Genomic DNA, 24140 nt, shown 5'->3' on the forward strand with positions numbered 1-24140 from the left:
TAAGGTAGGAAGGGCCAATCTTGTGACGACCAAAGCTCATAGTCATCAGGCGCGCAACACCCATTGGGCTCACGGGGCTTCAGCCCCCCCTGTCGTGTTTGTCAGCCCGGGCTGACACGTCTTCGCGGGCTGGCGACGTCTAATTGCAGCCGCACCCAAGTACTTAATGTTAAGAAGGATGAACGTAGTCGAATTGATGAATAATCCTTTATTCAGGGAAACATAACCCCAATGACAGATGAATGACGGACGCAGCCGCCGGTCAGCTCTCACCACCCGATCTGCCCCAACAATCCACATACATGAAGAACGTTAAGAAGCCTGTTTCAATTCATAACAAAAGCGCATGAGGACTGTGTAGTGCTCGAGCCAGAGAAGGCAGCATGCTGGCTGGCACGAGACACAACACAGTGCTACAGTTCAACACATAACACTTCTCCCCCCTTTACAAAAACAAAACAAACAAAAACCAAAAACATAAAATAATTAAAATTACGTAATATAATCTTCCAATTTTTTTGGTTTTGTGCAAGCACGTTTAGGACGTACAACATCAGACGTGCTATCAATATACACGCTATCCAGGCTGATGAAGGCTGATAGCCAGAAACCGGTCCTTGGATGCTTGATTCCGGTCTGGGAAAGACATGGCTTGGTAGTTCGGACTGGACTGTTCCCATGAGGCACAGGGTCAGAGCTGATTTGCATATAGCCAGTGTCTAACCCAGGGTGGTGTGGAGTGCAAAAAAACAACGGATTTAGGCCCAGATCCTTGTACTGGGGTGAATGTATGACATTGTTCTACATTCTGTCCATCAACTGTGTTTTTTGCAATTTTCACCCCGAGTGGGCTGGGTATGCTCAGACGTGAGTCCCAGGCTCTCCACACCACTGGAGTCAAGCTATCCAGACTGATGAAGGCTGATAGCCAGAAACCGATCCTTGGATGCTTGATTCCGGTCTGGGAAAGACATGGCTTGGTAGTTCGGACTGGACTGTTCCCATGAGGCACAGGGTCAGAGCTGATTTGCATATAGCCAGTGTTTAACCCAGGGTGGTGTGGAGTGCAAAAAAACGATGGATTTAGGCCCAGATCCTTGTACTGGGGTGAATGTATGACATTGTTCTACATTCTGTCCATCAACTGTGTTTTTTGCAATTTTCACCTTGAGTGTGCTGGGTATGCTCAGACGTGAGTCCCAGGCTCTCCACACCACTGGAGTCCAGCTATCCAGGCTGATGAAGGCTGATAGCCAGAAACCGGTCCTTGGATGCTTGATTCCGGTCTGGGAAAGACATGGCTTGGTAGTTCGGACTGGACTGTTCCCATGAGGTCAATATACACAAGTCATGTTTGGATGATGAACTCCCGCTGCTAGTAGGACACTCTAAGGAATCATGCCCCAATGATGAACTCCCACTGGTACTAGGGCACTCTAAGGAACCACTACCAGAAAAAGAGTCAGCAGACTCGTGTGGCACTGATGTATCCTCAATCCACTCGTAATTTCTACTACTAGTGGAAGAATCGAAGTTACCCCTAAACAAAGCAATTCTGTTAGCATTCCACACTTTTCCGTCACTTAACAGGGCAGAATTACTGAGGACCTTAATGACTTTAAGCGGGGCAGAGTATTTACTTTCTCCCTTTGACACAATCCTTCCTTTTTTCACTTTCACAACATCACCCACATTAAGTGCGACACATTTTTTGACCCTGCTGAGTTTCTCCTTCCAATGTCCCTGATACTCAACAAGAGAATCTCTTACATCTTTAGGGGACCTGTTTCAATTCATAACAAAAGCGCATGAGGACTGTGTAGTGCTCGAGCCAGAGGAGGCAGAATGCTGGCTGGCACGAGACACAACACAGTGCTACAGTTCAAGACATAACACTTAACAGGTCTTTAAAAGACCATTTACGTATAAATGAGGCTTTTGTTGTGTGTTCACCCTTCTTACAGCCACTCTGTCCGTGGTTGGAAGAAGTAGCCCCCCCCCCCGAAATATTTTCCAGCCCCCCCGAAATTTGGCCCAAGTTGCCCGCCTGATAGTCATAACGAGCATTGGCAAATTCTATAGGTCTCGCCTATGCAAAATCGGTTGGCTTTGTCATTGTTTTTTTTACATGTTGAAGACAGTTGAGCTGCTGTGCAACGTGGCTTAAAGTAAAAAATAAAAAAGCGCAAGAAACTGGGTGGAGCAACAACCCTTGACCCAGAAAATTCTACTGAGAACACTGGTGGCAAACGCATATATGCACACGTACATGTGCATAAATGTGTAAACGAACAGTGTTTGAAGCGGGGAGAGCACATTTTTAATAATGGCTAATATCAGCTACTATGGGGAAGGGCTGCTTTCAAAACAAAGTATTTGGTCACTCCCGCTGAGAGCAATTATGTGTTTATGTTACAGTCTTTCAAAGGGGGGGCATAAGAGGCCTTCGGTCTGGTAGAACGAATAATAGGACAGTCTGGTTGGGGTGGTTATGCAATTAAACATCTAGAAAACAATGGGGAGATAGAAAAATCCCTAGTTAGCCTCTATAGATTATTTCTTCAGACACAACACAAACATATTCAAATTGTGATGGATTTGTTTGAATAGCAACTGACCCGTGTCTCTTATCAGGCCCTTATTCATAGTGCCAACCACTTCCACAGACGCATACAAAAATGAAATGTAGCTTCTAAAATTCAAAGGGATATTTATGTTAAAATCATAAAATGCCATGTTGTAACAGGTTCTGGTATCGAAACGGAGCCACAGTGCAAAATAATATAAAACTGTCCACTGATGGCGATCATGTGTTTGCAAGAATCTATTGTGGTACTATGCACCATGCCAGTGGTTCATGTATTGTAGGACACATAAGGCTGCATCAATCATGTAACATAAATTCACATATATAGGCTCTTAGGCAATTGTTACCAATGTTACCCAACTGAATGCTGCGTGCGCACATATTTAACGGTTGGCTGTGTTTTAATTTACAAGGTACCAACTGAACAACAAAATGTGCGTGCAAACGTTTACTGCATTAAAGCTACGTACCTTATTAATAGGTTGGTCTCGTTTTATTTCGCAAGATTCCTACAGAACAGCAAAACATGTATGCAAACATTTGCCGCATTAAAAGTCGTTTGCACTACCTCCCACCACCACAGTTTCCGGAGCACAAAAAAAGTACCTGCACTGGAGGAGCCTGCAATAGAAGGGCACTGTCCACAGGAAGCAGTACTTGGTCCAGGTTACACGGCATGTACGAAAAAAAAAATCTGAGGAGTAGGAGGAAGCTAGGAATCCGAGGCCTAGGAGGACCTGCTGACCAATAGGAAGCAAGGAAACGAGACCCACATGGGAGTCAGCCAATAGTTTGTTAATTGATGTGGGAGCTTTTGTGTAAACTAGCCAATGATAAGTAGAGGTAAGTAATGGGCGGGCTCTATGCCCCTTTTAATATTTTTAAACAATACAATAGGTTTCTCAAGCACAGCACAGGACTCGTTTCTGGATCGAGAGACAGTGTAGATCTTTCAAATGGCTGGAGATGTGAGCACAAGTAGGTGGGTTGAGAATTAGGTATACTGTCGAGTTCTATAGAATTAGGAGAAGCTGGAGAAGATGTTCAGCAATACCCAGATAAAAAATGTTGCCATAATCTAGTCGAAGGGTGATCATGCAATGGATCACTGATTTTCTAGCATGAAGGGGAAGCAGGGCAAACGTTTTCCGGAGTGTTTAGAGGAGCAGGAAACACATTTGTATTTGTATTGTGTATTTGTAAAGCACAACTATCACTCCGAAAGGAGCATCCTGGCACTAGAAAAACAGTGTGCAAACAATTACAATTACAAAAACTAGATAGCGGCCATTACATAGTCATCTGGAAGGTTGAAAATCCAGGTTTTAAGTTGCTTCCTAAACAGGCTTTCCTGATTTAGGAATCTGAGGTTCTTAGGCATTGCATTCCAGGCTTTAGAGGACAAGAAGGCTAAAGTCTTACCCCCCCTTGGTTTTCTGAAGATCGTAACGTCCTAGAAGGGTTATAGTGGGGGTATCGCTTGATAAGATACTTCGGGCCTGTGCCGTTAAATGCACGAAAGGCGATCACCAGGGTTTTAAACAATATCCTCTTATGCAGAGGTAGCCAATGAAGGGTCTTCACAGCGGCCGAAGCTGAAGATTTCCTCGGTAATTTTAATACGAGTCTGGCTGCTGCATGTTGCACGCTTTGGAGTTTTTTCAACGTGGCCTTTTTAACACCTGCCATCAGGCCATTACAATAATCAAGGCGGGCGAGGATTAAAGCCACAGCCACCGCCTTTCTTGAGTCTGTGGGAAGGAAGTCAAAAAACTTCTTTAGAGATTTGATGATATTAAAACAACTTCCTGCCACATTCCTCACATGCTGATCAAATGAAAGCTCGGCGTCAAATAGGACGCCCAGATTTCTGGCTGACACCACGGCCTGTGGAGGAGCAGGGGAATCCTCCGGCCACCATTGTCAACGAGGACATCCCGTGGATGTCGCTCTAACTGACTCTTGCTGAAACTCATGTAAGCTACCATGAGAACTTGTTTCAGCCATCTAACTAACCCCTCTGAGAAGAAATCTCGGTAGCTTCTATAGTGTATATAGTGCATATAGTTTGTGGCAACATTAAAGGGGATCTAACTATATTACCATTGGTCACCTGTTTGTTGCTTACGTTTTCTAGCTACCTGAGCAAGGACCCTGATAGTAAACATGAACTGCCACCTAGTGAACCATGTAAATTCGGTAGATTTGCCATGTCTCTGTTCAACAACTGTGTTGTTGGTACCATCCAAGCTATGGCAGGAAATAGAAAAGATTGAAGAAACATTGGCGAGAAATGAAAAATCGAAATTCATTACTATGATTTCCTCGCCTCTAACAAATATGGAGTTATAAGATATTGGCGAGAAATGATAAATCGAAATTCATTACTGTGATTTCCTCGCCTCTAACAAATATGGAGTCATAATTTAAGACACTGGATATCCAGCATCATTGCCACTGAGCTTCTTATGATGACTGTAGCGTACGTTTTAATCACCAGTCTTCATAGTATGATATTTTCGTGCTCACTATGCCTCGAACAGACTAAGGAGCTGAGAAACCACATTCCCATGGTTCAGAGCGCGGCACGCCCTGATGACGTCACACGCCAGGGCGACGCCAACGCTGGAACTCATATCATCGAGTGGTTTCTGCAGCGCCGGTACCTCCCCAAGAGACAACCCAGAGGGACGCCTGGGGTACCGACGGAGAGGTCAGTGCGCAGTACTTAGTGTTTTTGCTTAAATATGCGTGCATAACGGAGTCAGTATAGGTGTTCTGAGCATGTCGAAGTCAGGAAAGTGGGTACCTCGTTTTGTTTAAAAGTTCACTGGCAGTATCGCAGAGATGATCCTTTAATACGCTAGTCTTATGGCGACGGTATTCACATGACTCAGTAATTTGGCACCCCAAATGCTAGTGCGGAGGCTTGGATTCTGGCAATATCATAACGATGAGATTGCTGTTTTCTGGGTACACCGGTGAAAGCGGCATATTACTGACCGATGCATCATCTTGAGTTATTGAGCAGAAGAGTGTTCATTACTGTTTTCTTCTACATGGTGATAATAGTGTTCCCTGAAACAGTCATGTCACAAGAAGCCTAAAAGCCTAGTTAGTGATTTGGCCAATTATAAGACACCTGGGGAAACATTTGGGGAGACTATCTGCTATCGACTGGTGGGTCCTAGCAGTTTATTGAGCACTACTGTTACATAGTCTTGTGTTTCAAGATTGTAAATACTTGTTTATTCCCTCCGCTAGAGCGGTGCTCCCTGTACCTGAGTTGAAGCCAGGTGAGGTGGAGCTATTCCTTCCTGCCACATAGGTGAGTGAGCAGGCTTTTGCGATGACAAGTGATTACTGTCTTTATGTTGGCCATTATTATATAAGTCAGCTAAAGGTTTTTTGCATCTATTGTTGCGATTCAAGCACATACTAATAGTGCCCTGTTTGTGCCTCTCTTTTCTCTTATATGTATCCGATTCTCCATGCTGTGTGATTGTCCTACGAAGCCAGGAAGATGGTAACTGATCACGTATAAGGTGATATCAACTCTTTTTTATTAGCAATAGCACATAATGGTCCTGAAGAAGCAGCAGGAGACCACCTAGCTCCAGTAGTCTGCAGAAACATGTCGACCTGAGATACTCCTAAGTAGTTATTAGTTTATACTACTATTGCACTGTTTTTTATGCCTTGGGACTGAAGGGGTACAGAATAAAATGGTTTTCCCCTATCACTACCCAATCGTAACCTTAATACTTTTTTCTTTTCACTGATTCACTCATTTTTTCCTCTCCATGCACTGCTATTCAGTTTTCCACAAGACACGCTGTCCTGCTGACACGTTTAATATAGATTAGGCTTGTAACATCTGCCTATCTACTGTGGACACTCCATCTACTAAACGTGACGGTCCCCAAATGATGAAGGGCGGTCTCGTGAGTTGACTGATGGGAACTCGCACTTTTTGGTTGAAGTTCCACTGGCTTTCTTTCACGCAGGTGCTCACACGGATACATCCTTGAGAGATTTATTCTCTTTTGACCTACTGTTATTTGCTGTTGGTGTGGGGCGAGGATTAAAGCCACAGCCACCGCCTTTCTTGAGTCTGTGGGAAGGAAGTCAAAAAACTTCTTTAGAGATTTGATGATATTAAAACAACTTCCTGCCACATTCCTCACATACTGATCAAATGATAGCTCGGCGTCAAATAGGACACCACGGCCTGTGGAGGAGCAGGGGAATCCTCCGGCCACCATTTTCTAGGACAGAATTGGGGATTTTTTCCCATAGGAAGAATCTCTGTCTTATTGACATTGCATTTTAGATGGTTATTTTCCATCCAAAGGAAAACATCCTTAAGGCAGTTCTTTAAATTTTGCTCGGCATTGGTGGAGTTCCTATCAAGGGGTACAATGAGTTGAGTATCATCGGCATACGATGTCACAAGTATGCCGTATGACTCAATTAGGGAGATGAGAGGGACCATATAAATATTAAATAATAATGGGCTCAAAATGGAGCCCTGAGGGACTCCAGACAACACCCTTTTTCTCTTGGAGAGGAAAGAACCCAATGCAATGGTTTGAGGTCTATCTGTCAAAAACGAGATTATCCAAGCCAGTACTACATCTGAAATTCCGATGTCTCTTAGCCTACCTATCAGTATTGAGTGGGAGATGGTGTCGAACGCCGCTGTGAGGTCTAATAAAATCAAAGCGGCGTTCTTCCCTTCATCCTGTAGTAATTTTATGGAGTCGGTGAGTTCAATCAGGGCCGTTTCCGTAGAATGATGTGGACGGAAACCCGATTGCTAGGGATGAAGGATATTATAGGTTTCGACATGGCTTTTTAGCTCTTTATAAACCATCTGTTCGGTTATCTTACCCAGGACTGGGAGGAGTGAGATTGGACGTAAATTGGCGAGGTCTGTGGTGGATTTATTGAGTTTTTTCATGAGAGGTTTCACGATCGCTTGTTTCCATTCTCCTGGAACTACACCCACCTGTGCAAAGGGAAGCGTTTACAATCCCATTTATAATGGGATTTACCACATCAATTAACTGATGGAGAATTCGTGGGGGGCAGGAATCGAAAGGGGCGCCAGATTTACACGCCAGGATCACTTCACGAGTTTGGGGTAGTGTAACCGGTGTAAAGACTCTAATACTACCAGTCATGGTCTCCCCACAGTCAGGGAGGCCGGATACCTGGGATACTCGAGGGGCCGGAAAGTCCTTTTGTATTAAATCAATTTTTTTCTCAAAGTAGTCTGCGATTTGGTTGCAGAATTCTAAGGATGGTGAAATTTCCGTCTGTAAGGCTCTTGGATGTGTAAAGGCCTTAACAATGGAGAACACCGTTTTTTGTTTTTGCTTAGCTTCTTTGATGGCGTTAATATAGTATTCCTTCTTAGCGATTTTGATACTGCAAAGATATAGTTTCCTCTTCTGGGTGTAAAGGCTTCTAGCTGCAAGATCGTATGTTTTGCGCCAGTTGCGTTCACTTTTCTTACATAGTAGATGGGATTTAGCTAGCTCTAGTGAGGACCAGGGGGCATTTATCTTCCCTCTTTTCTCCCTTCCCGGGGGGCGTTTAGGTAGGGCACGTTCTTTAATCTCTTGCTGCATCCAAATGTGAAAACGTTTAGAGTCCTGCTCTACGTCTCCGGACATGCAGGGGATCTGTGTCTGAGTGATTGGTTTGAGCTTGAAGCTATCCTCAATCACTGTCCAGTTAACATAGTTCACTGGATGTTAACTAGACTTTAATAAATTCTGAGGGCGCGGTACACGGATGCAAAAAGGAATTAGGCTATGGTCTGTCCAAATTTGTGGGACGGGTGTCTGGATCTTCAGAAGGGGGAAATTAGAGCATACCCCATCCAGAGTGTGTCCTGCTTGATGTGTAGGCTGTGTTACCTTTTGCTGTAAGTTAAAAATCTCTAAGGTCGGCTGAAAATTAAGTGCCTGCACATCAGATTTGGACTCAAGCTGCAAATTAAAATCCCCCCGCAATGTAAAGTGAGGGTAACGAAGAAGGAGCTGCCCTAAAGAGTCACTTAGTGATTCTAAAAACATGGTTGCACTACCTGGGGGGTGGTAAATTAAGCCTCCTGAGAAAGAGGAGGGCTTGTTTAACTTAATAGAAAACCCAAGTCCTCCTACTCCTTTGAGCGGACCTAAATTGAAGGTCTGGCATTTCATGTGGTTTCTCAGCACCACAGCCACTCCTCCTCCTCTCCCCTTCAATCTATCCTGCCTGAAGATGGTATAGCCAGATGGAAGGGCTATTGCTAGATCTGGGTTACTGCTGTCGGTTAACCATGTCTCAGTTATGAGGAGGCAATCCAGGTCTAAGTCAAAGGATTAGGTATTTTATATCTTGGCTATGGCCACACATGGAACGCGCATTAATCAGCCCACCTTTAAAATTTAAAATACTGGCGACGGTGTTGGTTGGAGGAACTTTTGTCTCGACTGGGGACCAAGGAGAGGTCTAACTACAAAACCTACATGAAAACGGCCCCCTTATCTTATCCATATCGATACTACAAGGACAACCGTTTGCAATGTTGAAATTTCGAAGGTCGCTCGCCTGATATATTAGAGTAGGATGTAATTGCCCAGTCTTTCCTGCGCCTGTCGCGAACTTGGCGCGGACGGGCGCAGACGGGCTTTCCTTTGGCGCGCCTTTGGCGCGCCGCCGTCGCGCCCGCTGCGTGGACGGAAACTGGTGTTCCTCATATACTGGTGGAGTAGGGTAGGAGGCATCCCAAAGCTGGAGCGCTACCCTACTTTCACCCCCAAGATGGCAGCAATCCCTGTGTCCGATCACGTCAGCTCCTAATCGTCCTAATGGCAGCAACTTTGGGACTTGGTTGGTCGTGGCATGTTTATGATAAGAAAGACTACTAATTTTTCTTTTTTATAGCAGTGCAATGCCAAGATCAGACAGCTGAATACAGTTTACTGAACATTATAAACTACTCAGTCTTATCACTATTCAATCTTAGGCAATTAAGTTGTATCCAAGAAGTGACAGCAGACATGCATTTTTGGAACTTAACTTTGGTCTGATGCAGATTGTGAGAGATTTAGGTATCATTGGCAAAAGACACAATATCAAAACCAAAGCACCTTACTAAGTTGGCCAAAGTGCAAACATCGAGGTTTAGCAAGATGAGACTGAGTGTTGAGCCCTGTGGGACTCCACATAGAATGTTTAGTGGTGCTGGCATTGTATGGGGGAAAAGATACTGTGGGTATGGGAAAAGAGGAAAGAACTGAACCAAATATGAGCTTTTGAGACGGATACCAGAGAAGTACAGAATGATATTGAAGGCCACAGGAGATCAAATAGGGTAAAGAAAGCGGACCTACCCTAATCCAAGGTGTAAAAGAGGTTATCCATGGCAGTCAAGCGGGCAGATTTGGTGCTATAGGAGGCTCGAAAACCATATTGAGAGTGGTTAAGAAGATGATTAGATTTGCGGTAGTTGGTGAGTTGTACTTTGACAAATTGCTCCATAAGCTTGGTGGCAGAAGATAGATAGGTCTATAGTTTACACAGTCAGGTGGGCATACGTTGGATTTCTTTAACAAGGGGACCACTGACACTTGTTTCCAGGCTTTTGGAACCACGGCAGAGTAAAAGCACAGATTAATACAATGTGTGAGAGTAGGACCAAACGGGTCAAGGCACAAGAGACAAATGCAGGGAGGACACAGATTTTCTGGCAAGCCTGACCCATTGAAGGGAAGAGCTTTAAGAGTTTATCACGTGTTTGGAAAAAAGCCTCGAGATGCCCCAGAGAGCGTAGCTGAGGTGGTTTTTAAATTATGGATAATGGTGGGTTGAGGGATAAAATTTGATTGCATGGACATAATTTTTCTGGTTAAATGCACAGGTAATGCAGCACAGAGCACTTCAGTGTGTAACACAGAATTGTTGTGAAATACAAATTATCAGGGCTAAACCTCAACCATTGATACTTGCCATTAAACAGACATGTGGTCAGTATAGAAGAGGGATACCATCCAGAAAAGCAAATCACACTAAATTAGAGAAGAGGGGATCAAGAAGGTGGCCCTGTGGGTGTGTGTGGCCCAAAATCAATTGGGCGAGACCCAGAGTCTCCATGTCCAGGAGAAGAGCACAGGAGTCGGGGTCATTAAGATTATTTTTGTGGGAAATTTAAATCAGCAATGGAAATGTTTGCAGATTGGAGGACGAAAGGTTCAAGGATGTTGGCAAGCTTGGAGCTGAAGTCTGCGCATGGTTCTGGGGGATGGCAGATCAGAGGACAGGGTGGAATGAATATTTAGATTAAAGATGTAGCATTATAGCCAAGCTTCAGATAGTGAGAAGAAAACGGAACAAGAGAGGAAGGACCAATAAACAAGGACTCTGACCCTGCCAGTTCTATTAGTGCAATATTAATAATGTATCAGGTAACTATTGGGAATTGCTGTGGCGTTGTCAGGTAAGGAATCTGACGTCAGCCAAGCCTCAGATATAAAAAAAGAAGTCAGGATTGAGTGGATGTACAGTCCCATAAATCGATTTGATACGTCGGTAGCAATTTACAATGAACTGATAATTTTGAAAGAAAGATGTCACCACAGGACAGGCAGACTGGAGATGTAATTGCACTTAGAAACATTACAGTGATAGCAGGTGAAATATCCAAACAACGAATGGGTGGGGGAGTGGAGCATGCTGTAAGTGTACTTGAATTGAGTCTGTGAAGCTGGCTGGAGGTGTAACAAAGAACTAGGGCCCAACAGGATGGTGGAGGACCAAGGTTCCTGGCAATTGGCATGATCTGTATGCAGATGGGTTTGCCTTTGGAACACCTCTGATGCACCCATTGCGCGTACGCATAGCAGTGCCAGATTTAAGGTCTATCATGAGAGAGAGAGTGGCGTATGTAAGCAGCTGGTGCAGTAAGAAAGCTCGTTCAGTAGAGAGTGAGAAATAAAATTGAAGCAGAAATAGAGCTCATCTGACTCCTGTACCAACCATCAAGCTCCCTTGCCTTCCCTTGTTACTTAGCTACTTAGAAATAAAAGCAAATCAAATGACACAGTGAGGAACCACAAACCATAAAAAATAAAAACAGTCTCAGCTGCTATGTCCCCAATTCATGTGGAGCCAGGCACATCCAACCAACCATACACAGAAAGGAAAGAAGAGTGGAGAGGAGAGTGAATATATGCATCCCACCCGACAGGAGATCCTGGAATGGGAATGACATGCTTTTAGTTTTAATAAACATCACAGGAAAATATGATTCTTAATGGCACCAAGAAAGGACATTAGAGCTTTCGATTACTCTAACCTGAAGACATGGTTTAAACACACAAGAATGACTAAAAAATAGGGGGTAAGAAAATGGAAAGAAAAAACATAGGCAATGTCAAATATTGGCCCACCAGCCACAGGTGTACTTTTTTTTTAAAGTAGACATGCACATGTGATCAGGCAAAATGCACATTTAGTGTCTGAAGTGAGCTGGTCCTTGCTGTATACTGTGGTGGATGGAAACAAATGTTAACAGGTCAATGGATGAAAAGGCCTCATACAAAACTCCTATATGGATCACTGAAATAATATCGAGGGACAGAATATCGACCATCAAAAATATCGTTGAGAAAATATCGACAGTCAAAATATCGAGTTTCTATCTACAAACAGGTAAGTACAAAAATATCGAGTTAAAAATATCGTTTACAAAAATATAGTTGTAAAAAATATCGTATTTACTAAAAACAGTGTTAAATTAAATTAATATTAATAATTAATTACTAAAATATACTTTAAATTACTTAAATTAACTTATAATAATTAAATAATTATTGAAAGTTAAATAAATATTTTTTTATTTCATATTTATTAAAACATATATATATAGTAACAAAATATAATAAAATAATACCCAAAAACTGAAAACTGACCCTGAACCCTAAAAATACCCCTTTACCCAAAAACTGAAAACTGACCCTAAACCCTAAAAATACCCCTTTACCCAAAAACTGAAAACTGACCCTAAACCCTAAAAATACCCCTTTACCCAAAAACTGAAAACTGACCCTGAACCCTAAAAATACCCCTTTACCCAAAAACCCAAAACTGACCCTGAACCCTAAAAATACCCCTTTACCCAAAAACCCAAAACTGACCCTGAACCCTAAAAATAAAAACACATTTTTTTACTATCTATATTATATACTTACATATTTTCACTTTCTATATTATTTACAGTCGATATTACTTCACTTACCTTAAAAACGATATTTTGGCTGTCTATATTCTGTCCTGTCGATATTTTGTCCAAACGATATTTTGGAGTCGATATTATGTCCAAACGATATTTTGGAGTCGATATTATGTCTGTGCACCTCCTATATGTATATAGGTTGTATGATGTAACAACGCGTGTTATTACAACGCGTGCTGTTACATCGCAGTCGTTACAACGACTGGATTTTACCACGCTATGCCTTTACAACGTAAGTCTTTCCATCGACTTGCGCTAGGTGGTGTGCTAACATTAAAAAAGTGTAATTTACTATTCCAACTCCAGTCCACTTATAAGTAGGGAAGGTGTTGGGATAGTAAACTACACCATTTTTAATGTTAGCACACCATCTAGCACAAGTCGATGTAAAGACTTGCGATGTAATGGCATAGCGTTGTTGCATGCGGTCGTTGTAACGACCGCGATGTAACAGCATTGAGGTGTACTGACCAAGTTGTTAAGGATGTTTCCCATGTAGGTATGTAGATATGTGTGTTTTTATGAATTATTTTGATTACCTGACGCTGGGGACACACTAAACGCTGTCTTTAGGCAAGACATATAACATCAAAACAAGATTCTCATAGGATCTCTGTGTTCCGTGTTGCACTTCCATTTTATAGAATGTCATTCATCACTTTAAATGCAGAGACACTTGAATTATGTGACTGTGGAGGAACAAGTTGTGCAGCAGGGTTGAGTAAACAACGCAGCAAGAAAAAGCAAATTTGGCAGCAAATTCCAGAGCAGTGTTATTTCACCATTTAAACACACACTGTTACAAAAGGAACCCATCAATCAGGTTTCTTGTAAAGCTCAACTACTCACCTGTTAGGGTCTCAAGAAGCTGGGGGGGGGGTATCTGCGGTTCAGTCGAAGAGCCAGGTCTTGAGGTCCTTCCTAAATTTAGGCAGCAACGGTGATTGCCTGAGGTGTAGAGGCAGGGAGTTCCAGGACTTTGCAGCGAGGTAGGACAAGGATCTCCCTCCAGTCGTGGTCTTGTGGATCCAGGGGATGGTGGCTAGGGCAGGGTGGGCAGATCACAACACCTTGACAAAAATGTCCTACAACATAAATGTATTCATATTCACAAAATCCTATGGAATGTATTATTCACTAGCAAATACTGATTAGGTATTGCATGGTACAGCCTGAAAAAGATTTTATTAACTTTGTCTCTTTTTAAAAAAATTATAGAGATTATAACAAGCAAAGTCCTCAGACGGAGATTTACAAAACTCAATTAAACTTTTTGCAGTGCAAAGATGATGTCTAAAACATATAGGTTTTATATACCGACGTTGGGTCTCTACCAGAATAGAGTTAGGAGAGACTAACTAACAACTCATGTAAGAAATCTTGCCATTCTCCGTTACATAAATCACATGTTTCTGTGGAACTATCGGATTTGTCCCATTTAGAAGTCTGGAAGCTAGATTCATCAAGCTCAATTGTGCTCGCAAAGGGCCAGATTCTCCGAATCTGGCCCTTTGCGATTGCAATTTTTGCATTTGGGATTCATCATCCCAAATGCAAAATTCGCTAATAAAGAATTCGCACATTTGCGAGGAAATGCATTTAAGGAATCTCTATTTGAGATTCCTTAAATGCAATTCATTAACCATTTCTACATAGCGAATTCGCAATTTTTGGTCGCTATTTACCACGAAGTCTGACTTCGTGGTAAATAGCGAAAAAATCGAAAAAAGCACTTTAGTGCATATTTCTCAATTGCATGTTACACACAACACACCTGTGTAAATTTACATTTCAGGGGTGCTACAGGGTGTCCTTTGGACACCCCTGCACCCTTGAAATCGCAATCTTATTTGCGATTAGCTAATTGCTAATCGCAAATAAGGAATAACTCCCCATGCATTCCTATGGGCCTTTGCCCATAGGAATGCATGGGGAGTTATTCCTTATTTGCGATTAGCAATTAGCTAATCGCAAATAACAAATCACTGGGAATCGCAATAAATATTGCGATTCCTACATGAATCCCGTTTTGCGAGTCTGTAATAGCGATTCCTTATGAATCGCTATTATAGACTCGCAAAACAGGTCTTTCATGAATCTAGCTGTTGGTCTTTAAGGGAAGAATCCCTAGCCTCATTAAAATTATAGTACGCCAGACCCTGTGCTCCAATGAAAAACATATGCATTGTTGCGAAGATTTATATTGTAGACTGTCTAAAATATGTGCAAAATGTCTGAATAGCATAAAGGTTTTACTACTTACTGATCATGTATTTGTTGACCACAGTTGAGGTCGGAATAGTAAAAATGTTTTAATATTTTATTAATCATGTACTTGTTGACCTCAGTCGAGGTCTAAATCAAATTTAATAAAAATCAAACGTAATAAAATTCTGATACTTTGTCTCTTTTCTCAGTGTACAATAGATTGTGCAAAACAAAAAGGGCTCGAGTGACAAAGATGTTGCAGTGAGTTACACTTTCAGGTACTACAAGAGTATGTCACACCTAATTGTACATTAGTCTTTGTGAATAATGCCCACAATCTTTCACTGAGTAGAAACGAGCCTATGTATGCACACTTACACTTCATGTAATAAAAGGTGTGCCTCTCTTAACCATGGTAGAAGCATTACTTTGTCTTCAGAAAAACCCTTGCAGGACAGAGGCATGTTTAGATTTAAACCATTGGAGCTTAAAAAGAGTAGTGTGATGTTTAAGAGCTGCTATGTTTTGAATACCATCTTTAATTATCAGCTATTTTGACAACAGTGCCTCTGGTGTAACATTAACTTGTACACATGATAAAGGAAACATTCATTATTTCTACCCTGTTTGCATCTAAGTGTGCTTTATTGCTGAGTAAAAAATCCATTAAAGTGCCCAACAAATGGGTACCATAATACAGACATGATTTTAATGGGACTGCATAACTTTTAGGATGACTGATGGCATGTTTACCTACAATTGATCAAACTTAACTTCATAATGCCCTATTAATAATTCTCGGTCTACAACAGCCATGATGTTTTGATCATGTACATAGTAATAATACCCACCTCTTCTCTTTCCCCCTTCATTACCCCTCCCCTGAATCTTTCCCCTTGCCTGCTTTTCCCCTTACGTATCTGTGCTTATTATTTTATCTCGAACTTACAAGTAACTGTTGTCATGCTCTAATAACTGTGTAACCTTTGTAACGATGTAACCTGTAACTATGATCTAATAGTCATGTAAAGCGCTCTGATACCTCCGGGTCTAGCCAGCGCTATATACAACCTTTAAAATAAATAAAATAAAATAAAAGTATTGATTGATTGAACAGAGACAGGGCAAACGTTTTATCTCAGAAGTACTGGTTTTTTTTTTTAAGTTTGATTTATTGAGGAATAGAAAAGGGGGGAATGGGGATGGGGGGGTGAAGGAGAAGAGTTACAATAAGCGGGTGGAAGAAATAAACAATATAATAATAATAATAATTTCATAAAAAGTAAACATTACAAGCATGAAGAATTATGAACACATCATAAGAGTATAAATACAATAAGTAAAACACAGTATATTGAGACTTAATAAGTATAGTAATCAAATAAAAAGATAAAACAGGTAATAAGAAAATCACGGGGGTTTGCGAACTTCAACTGTTTCAGGATCAGAAGAGGGATGAACAGGGGCAGAAGAAGAGAGGTATGTTACCAAAGGAAGCCAAATCAGGTCACGTTTGATAGCTAGGGAGATGGGAGATACATAATTGGTGTCTAAACGATGATTAAAACAGACTGCATTCCACCAAGACTGATATGAAATATTTGCAGCCAGTTTCCAGTTAGAAGTGACAATATGAAAGGCTACAGCAATGAAAAGGTCAAGTAAAGGGTAGTGATTGGGCGAATGAGGTAGGTCTGACGAGAGGGAGCCAAGAAAAACTAGTGAGGGTGAAAAGGGGACCTGAAACTGGAAAATCTTTTGTATTTGCCGCCAAACCAACTTCCAGAACTGGGAAGTAGGAGGGCATTCAAACAACATATGTTTAAGATCAGCAGAAGGGCAGGGACAAGACCAACAGGTAGAGGTAGTGTCTGGTGAAAAACGGGATAAAGCAAGTGGAGTAAATAAAGTTCTGTGATAAATGAAAAATAAAGTTTGGGTAGTGTTAGCAGCTCTAGAGGTCTTATGAAGTTTAGTCCAAATTTTATCCCAAAAAAGTACAGGCCAATTCTGAGAAAAATTCCAACTCCCATGCAAGTTCAATGCGAGATTTCAATCTAGCAGTAGTAAAACGGAAAGAATTATATAGAGCAGATGCAGACGGAGAAGTCTCCAGTAAAAGGGAAGTGGATCTGCGATCCAAAGGAATATCGTTGGAGGGTGAAAGAGATTGAAGATAGGAGAGCAAGACTGGATAAAGGGTATTGTATTGCGATCGGGCAGAAGCAGGTAAAGAGAAAAGAGATTGAAGATCCTGGAAGGAGAGAGGCGTGTCCTGAGAAAGTAATTGAGAAATCCAACATATTCCTCGAGAGTGCCAAGTTTTCCAATAAATGGTACGATTACGGATTTTGAGAAGAGATTTATTCCAAATTGGTTGTTTGTGAATGGAGAGGAGGGATGGATAGGATGAACTTAAGTAGGGAGAAAGAAGATTACGAGAATGTGAAAGAATAGGCGAGCGAAGACGAGTTAAAGAAGACGTTAAGGACAAGAATTCACAGAAGGTAAAAGGAGAAATGAAAGAGGATTCCATGCTTAGCCAGACAGGAGGATAATGAGGCAGATTAGATGAAAACCAGCGAGTCGAATGCTTCAGGGAAAAAGCACGGTGATACTGTTTGAAATCAGGAAAACGTACTCCAGATTGAGCTTTGTCCTTACGCAAAGAAGCAAGAGCTATTCGAGAACGCTTACCGTTCCATAGGAATTTCAGTAATAAAGAGTCAATCTTCTTAAAGAAAGAAAGAGGAATGTGTAAAGGAAGCATGGAAATAGTATAGAGAAGCAAGGGGGATAGCATCATCTTTATAGTGTTGAGTCGACCCCACCAGGACAAAAAGAGCGGATGCCAACGAGTGATAGCCGTGTCCATTTTCTTGTAAATATAATCAAAGTTTAGTTTGAGAGTATCAGATAATAGAGGAGCAAACCAAACCCCTAGGTATTTGATTTTGGATGGTTGCCATGAGAAACCTGTACAAGAAAAGAGATGCTTCTGACAAAGAGGATTCAAAGGTAAAATTTCACACTTGTCAGCGTTCAAGCGATATCCGGAAACTGCAGAGAAGGAAGAGACCTGGTGAAGAAAAGAGGGAATAGAGGTGGCAGGGTCGAAGCAAAAAGAATATCATCGGCATAAACCGAAAGTTTGACTTGTTGGGAACCAAAATGAAAACCAGAGATAGTGTCATCTAAGCGAATTTTAGTAAGGAAGGGTTCTAAGGCTAAAACAAAAAGTAAGGGTGATAAGGGGTAACATTGTCGAACCCCTCTATGTAAAGAAAAATAATCCGAGGACATCCCATTAACAAAAATAGAAGCTTGAGGGTCAGAGTAAAGTAAAGAAACAATAGAAATGAATTTAGGAGGAATACCAATCCAATGCAAAGCCTGAAACATGAAGTCCCACCCAATCCTATCAAAAGCCTTCTCCGCATCTAGGGAGATAGCTGCGAAAGGAAGAGTCAAGGAAGAAGATTTGCTAAGAATGTTAAGAAAAACCCGGGAATTATCAGAGGAGAGACGCCCCTTGACAAAACCAGATTGTTCTGGGCCAATTATATCTGGTAAAAGTGGGTCCATGCGAAGTGCTAATATCTTCGCTAGAATTTTGCAATCAGTGTTAACCAAAGATATTGGTCTATAATTTTTGCACAGGGAGTGATCTTTATCCTCCTTTGGAATTAAGCAAATTAAGGCTTGTTGAAAAGAACCACTAGAGGAACCGGCGTCAGAGAATGATTGAAATAAGAGTAAGAGTTTAGGAAGAAGGAGAGAAACAAAGTGGCTGTAGAATTCAATAGTAAACCCATCAGGGCCTGGAGATTTACCATGTCGAAGTTTAGATACAGCATGAGAAATTTCAGAAAGCGAAATGTCCTGTTCCAAAGCTTGAAAGTCAACATGTGAAACCGAGGGAGATGGAAGAGATTGAAAGTAAGAGAGGACATCATCAGACGTTGGAACCTGTTCTGGGGTGTAAAGAGTATCGTAAAATTTGGCACATTCGGTGAGAATATCTTTATCCTTAAATGTGGATTCCCCGGAAGAAGTTTTGATAGATTACATTTTTGTGCGTTCCTTACGAATCTTTAAGTAATTGGCCAGAAGCTTTCCCATTTTATTCTTACCCCCATAATATCTAGAATTACATTTTAGCAGAATATTAGAAGCAGCGTCTGTTGTGAATTTGTTAAAAAAGATTTTTGCTTCAATAAGAGCTTTAAGGGAGGAATCAGATTTAGAAGTATAATAAGCAAGTTCTAAAGCTTTAATGTCAGCCAAAATTTTCTCCGACTTGGCCTCTCGAAGTTTCTTCCGCCGAGACACAAAGTTAATAATAAAACCCCTAGAGGCTGCTTTGAATGAATCCCAAACCATAACAAAAGGGGAGTCAGGGGTTTGATTTAAAAGAAAAAATTCCTTGGCAAAGACAGTGAATTCGGTACAAAAGGAGGGTTCCAAAAGTAAAGCATTATTAAACCGCCATCTGCCAGAGTGGGGAGAGAATAGGAGTAAGTCAAGGTCTACAAAAACTGGGGCATGGTCGGAAAGTAAGATGGAGCCAATTTCAGAACGAATAGCGTGTTGGGACAAGGATTTACTGAGAAAGATATGGTCAATGCGGGATTGGGATTGATGAGGAGGGGAGAAAAAACTATATTCTCTAACATCAGGATTACACAGTCTCCAAATATCCACTAAGGCGTTGTTTTGAAAGGAGTTCACAAACTGCGTGTGCATTCTAGAGGGAACAAAAGTGACTTTAGAGTGTCGGTCAAGGAAGGGATCAACAACCTGATTACAGTCTCCACCGAGAAGTATGTAATCTCCAGAAAGGGAGGACAACTTGGAAGAGATAGCAGGCCAAAAGGATCTATCGATTCCAGTAGGAGCATACACATTAAAGAGGGTGAGTGGGATGTTATCGATGAGCAAATTAACAATGAGCCAACGACCATCAGCATCACATTCATGAGTAATCGAGGAAACATTTAACATTTTATGTAACAAAAGTACAACACCATTCTTCCTAGACGTCGTAGGAGAACAAAGAACATGACCCACCCAACAACGTTTAAGTTTCAAAGCCTCCGGTTCAGCAAGATGAGTTTCTTGAAGCAGGGCAACGTCAGTTTTAAGTCTTGCTAAATGTGAGAGAACCCTCTGTCTTTTAATGGGATTATTTAATCCCTTAACGTTCCATGACGTTACACGGAACGAAACAATTTAGAAAAAACAGCTGAGTGCAACATGCTCAGTAATGCATAAGAAATACAATGGAGAGAAAATGAGAAAAATGGAAAGGAAAAGAGAACAAAGAAGGAGAGAAAGAGAAGACGAGAAAGGAAGGAAAAAGAGGAAAAAACTGTTACAAGATAAGACTGAATCCAAGAAGGGAGATAAGAAGAAAAAAAGAGAGACCATGATAAATGCAAGAGAGAGATCAAGAGTGAGAGGGAGAGAAAGAGGACAGAGACAAAAATATACAAAGAGACAGTACAAGTCCAAAACGAACGACTGAAATACATTCTTACGAAACGGAAAATCCAGAACAGGGATGGGGATGGTGGTGGCGGGAGACGACGACGACAACAACCAGAGCCGGCATCAAACCTCTATTACCCTAAATCCAATGGGTAAGGTAAGAAAACAGTAGGAGACATCAGGATAAAGATGAGGAGGGACATATCTGAAGAAATGAGAGAAAACATTAGGGAAAATACAAGGGTATACAACAAAAGACAATCATTCTAACAGAAACGTTAAGGAAAACAGATCAAGCAACGTCAATGAAGCAAAGCAGAACTGCAATGTAGTGAAATCAATAAGGCAATGAACAGCAAAGTCACTCATCCAGGCTTGGAGGTGTCCATAACATCTGGACTCTGCTGACGAAGGAAAGCTTGCAAGGCCACAGGATCTTCGTACGTGGTTGTTCTGTCTTTATAGGTGACCTTAAAAAGACAAGGATGTAAGAGACCATACCTGGCACCAAGGGCTCTTAACTGCGGCCGTAAGTCCAAAAAATGTTTCCTCCGATCCGCGGTGGCCTTGGAGACATCCTGGGAGAGATAAAGGCGGTGACCTTCCCAGATAATCTGCTTTTTGAGCTTGGCGGCTGAAAGGACCTGCAAGAGGTCAGTATATTACAAAAACAGCATAATCACACCCCTAGGCTTGGAGGCTACCTTAGGACCGAGACGATGGGCTCGCTGGATGTTGATGGAGGATAAGGCCGGAGTGTCTAGGATCTTTGCAAGGAAAGATTGGAAGAAGATGGTAGGGTTGGACCCCTCTGTAAGTTCCGGAAGACCATATAAGCGTAGGTTGTTCCTTCGATTTCTGTTTTCCAAATCCTCTGTTTGACGCCTAAGCAGAAGAATCTCAGCTTCTATTGAAGGAATGCGAGAGGAAGCAGAATGGAAAGAATCCGAGGATTGCTCCAAGATCGTGACACGTGAGTCCAGAGATTACCATTTCTCCTGCATGGCCTGCATATTTTTTGTGGTTGCTTCCATAAAAGGCTTGAAGGCCCGCAATTCTTCCAGGATAAGATCTATAGAGGAAGATGATGCATTGCTCCCAGGGGATGGTGGATCCTTCTTCAGACGTTTGGATGAGGTCAAAGAAGATTGCACCTTCCCTCCATTTTGAGCCTTAGGAATAGCCCCATGGGCAGAGTCCGACTTCGAAGATTTACTCTCTTCCATTTCCTGGGTAGGTGAGTCGGAGTCAGAACCAACGGGTAACTTCGGTAAATTGGTGAGTTTCAAAGTGCGAAGCTTCCCCATGTAAGGCAGCCAGAATAAAGAAGGTGAAGACAAAAGGACAATATTGAGTATGAAGTCTTCCTGACAAGGAAAAGGACATGAAGAGCAATAATAAAAAGTCTCAGCACGAAGCCATGGCCAGAGGAGGAAGAAACACTCAGCTCAATAGCAGGTATTAGGCCAGGAAGAAGATCATGTCAGAGTGGGAGAGCAACTCAAATGAACCATGAGATAAAGTGCAATAATTGATAATGACCATGCACAAGGAAAGGAAAGCATCTGGAATAAGCAAAGCCACACTCAGCATCGCAAGAGCTCATAAAAAGAACAATGACAGTCCTCCAAGCAAGAAACATGAATGATAAAAACCATATGAAAAAGCGGGAGGAGCGTCGCTTGATTCCCTGAAGCAACTCTTGAAGGAGAACCTCCTGACGCAGTACCTCAATGCATGGCAAGCAAGAGGGTGAAATCAGATGTGAAGCCGCAAAAACGGGACTCTCTCGCAGCCGCCGATTGAAGCCGCGAAACCGGGAAACAATGAGGGCGCTAGGCTCTCCTCACGTTCCGGCTCGCGGGACACGCTTCATTTCAGTTGGAGTCGTAGGCAAGCCGTCCCAAATGTGGTGATGGCGAGGAACGATGCCGGAGCTCCCGGTCTACGCCGCCATCTTGGCCGGCGTCCAAGCCACGCCCCCAGAAGTACTGTTTTAATACCTGAAAAGAGTAATCGGCCACTGTAAGGTGACTGCTTAGCTTCGTAATGTTTCTGCTTCTCCACTGCGCCATATAGCACGTTATTGTAGTAATTCTTGGTCCAGTTGAGCTAGAAACAGTTTTTTGACCTGTAACCTATAAAGCCGAGCAATACGGTAATTACACATAATTACGTACAAAGCACAATAGCAGCACACTTGTGTTTTTCCAGTGGCTCAATCACGGGAACATAAGACATAGAACAATTATGTTGTTTATTTACTGTTAATGTTTTACATTAAGTTGATGTTCACATTCTAAAACGTTGTTGGGCAAGATGGTGTTATCACAACAGGTGCCCACACATTGCTGTGTATGTGGTTGCCACAAGTCTAGTCCTGAGAGCTTTGAAGTCTGTGCCTAAATTAGTATGCCAGCTAGCCTTCTCTGGATGAGTTCTAGCCAAAGCTGGCATACATATTTGTCATGTCTGATTTTGAGCAAAGCCAGATTTCCTGACCACTTCTGTGTACACCGGAGCTTCTTTCCATGATCCATGGAACGCAAGGTTGTAGTGTGGCAAAAGTGTTGCTCTTATGCAATGTGGAAAGCATTGGTGTTGTGCATGAGGTCCTATCATGGCCTCTGAACTGGTCATTGCAACTTGTTTCTGAGCTTTCGCTTGCTTGTGTTATGGAGAGGAGTAAGGTGGTAGAAAAGTGTGCTTAAGGTACACTGACTGGTTTTGTCTTTAGATGTGATGAATAAGAACATGGAGAAGTGTGGCTCAGGGGTTAGAGGCAGCAGACCCGGAAGCTGAGATCGGTCCTGGACCAGGGTTCAATTCCCCGCCTCGGCGGGGTCTTGGGCTAAAAATTCCACTGACTCAATAATTCTCGCCCCGGTGCCTCCTCGACTCACGGGTTCACACTCTGCGACTCTGGGCAATAGCTTGCTTAATCTCCACAACGGCCCCTCGCGGCGGGATGCCTGACTTTCACCTTGTGGATACCCTACTATCTCACAGGGGAATACCAGGAAGGGTTCCCTAAGCAAGCGCCGGGACACCCACTGCGGGTAGCTGTGCGCTATATAAGCTCAACTACATTTACAATAATGCATTGGATTTATCCAAATCCATGTTAGATGAGTTTCTGAGCCTTGTCTGATACTTTGTTCTCTTTTCTTATTCAGTGGAAGCTAAAACTTTCCATGTGTGATTTTAGAAAAGAAGAAACATTTGATTACATGTGCTGGCTTAGTATGTATGATGACTCCAAGGGTACTGACCTTACTGACTTGATTAGATGGGGGCTCTAAATCCCCTTGGCCACTGGCACATAGCAGGATAGTCGCCAACTCCACATGTGAGGTTTTTGTTTCCATTGCGTCCATTTGAAGTGTTAGATATGTGCCTAGTCTAAGTCGCTAACAGGCAGGGATAGAGAGCATAGTTGTCCAGATCTGATGATTTCTTCAGTTTCTTTGTCATTCGTGTGTCCTCAAAGTTGTTGTGTAATGAGAGGGTAAGGTCATAATTATTTCGAGAATGGGCCGAGTAAATTTTGAAGAGCTGGAGCGCAAT

The sequence above is a fragment of the Lissotriton helveticus genome, chromosome 8, assembly GCF_964261635.1.
Source record: "Lissotriton helveticus chromosome 8, aLisHel1.1, whole genome shotgun sequence".
Classification (NCBI taxonomy): Eukaryota; Metazoa; Chordata; class Amphibia; order Caudata; family Salamandridae; genus Lissotriton; species Lissotriton helveticus.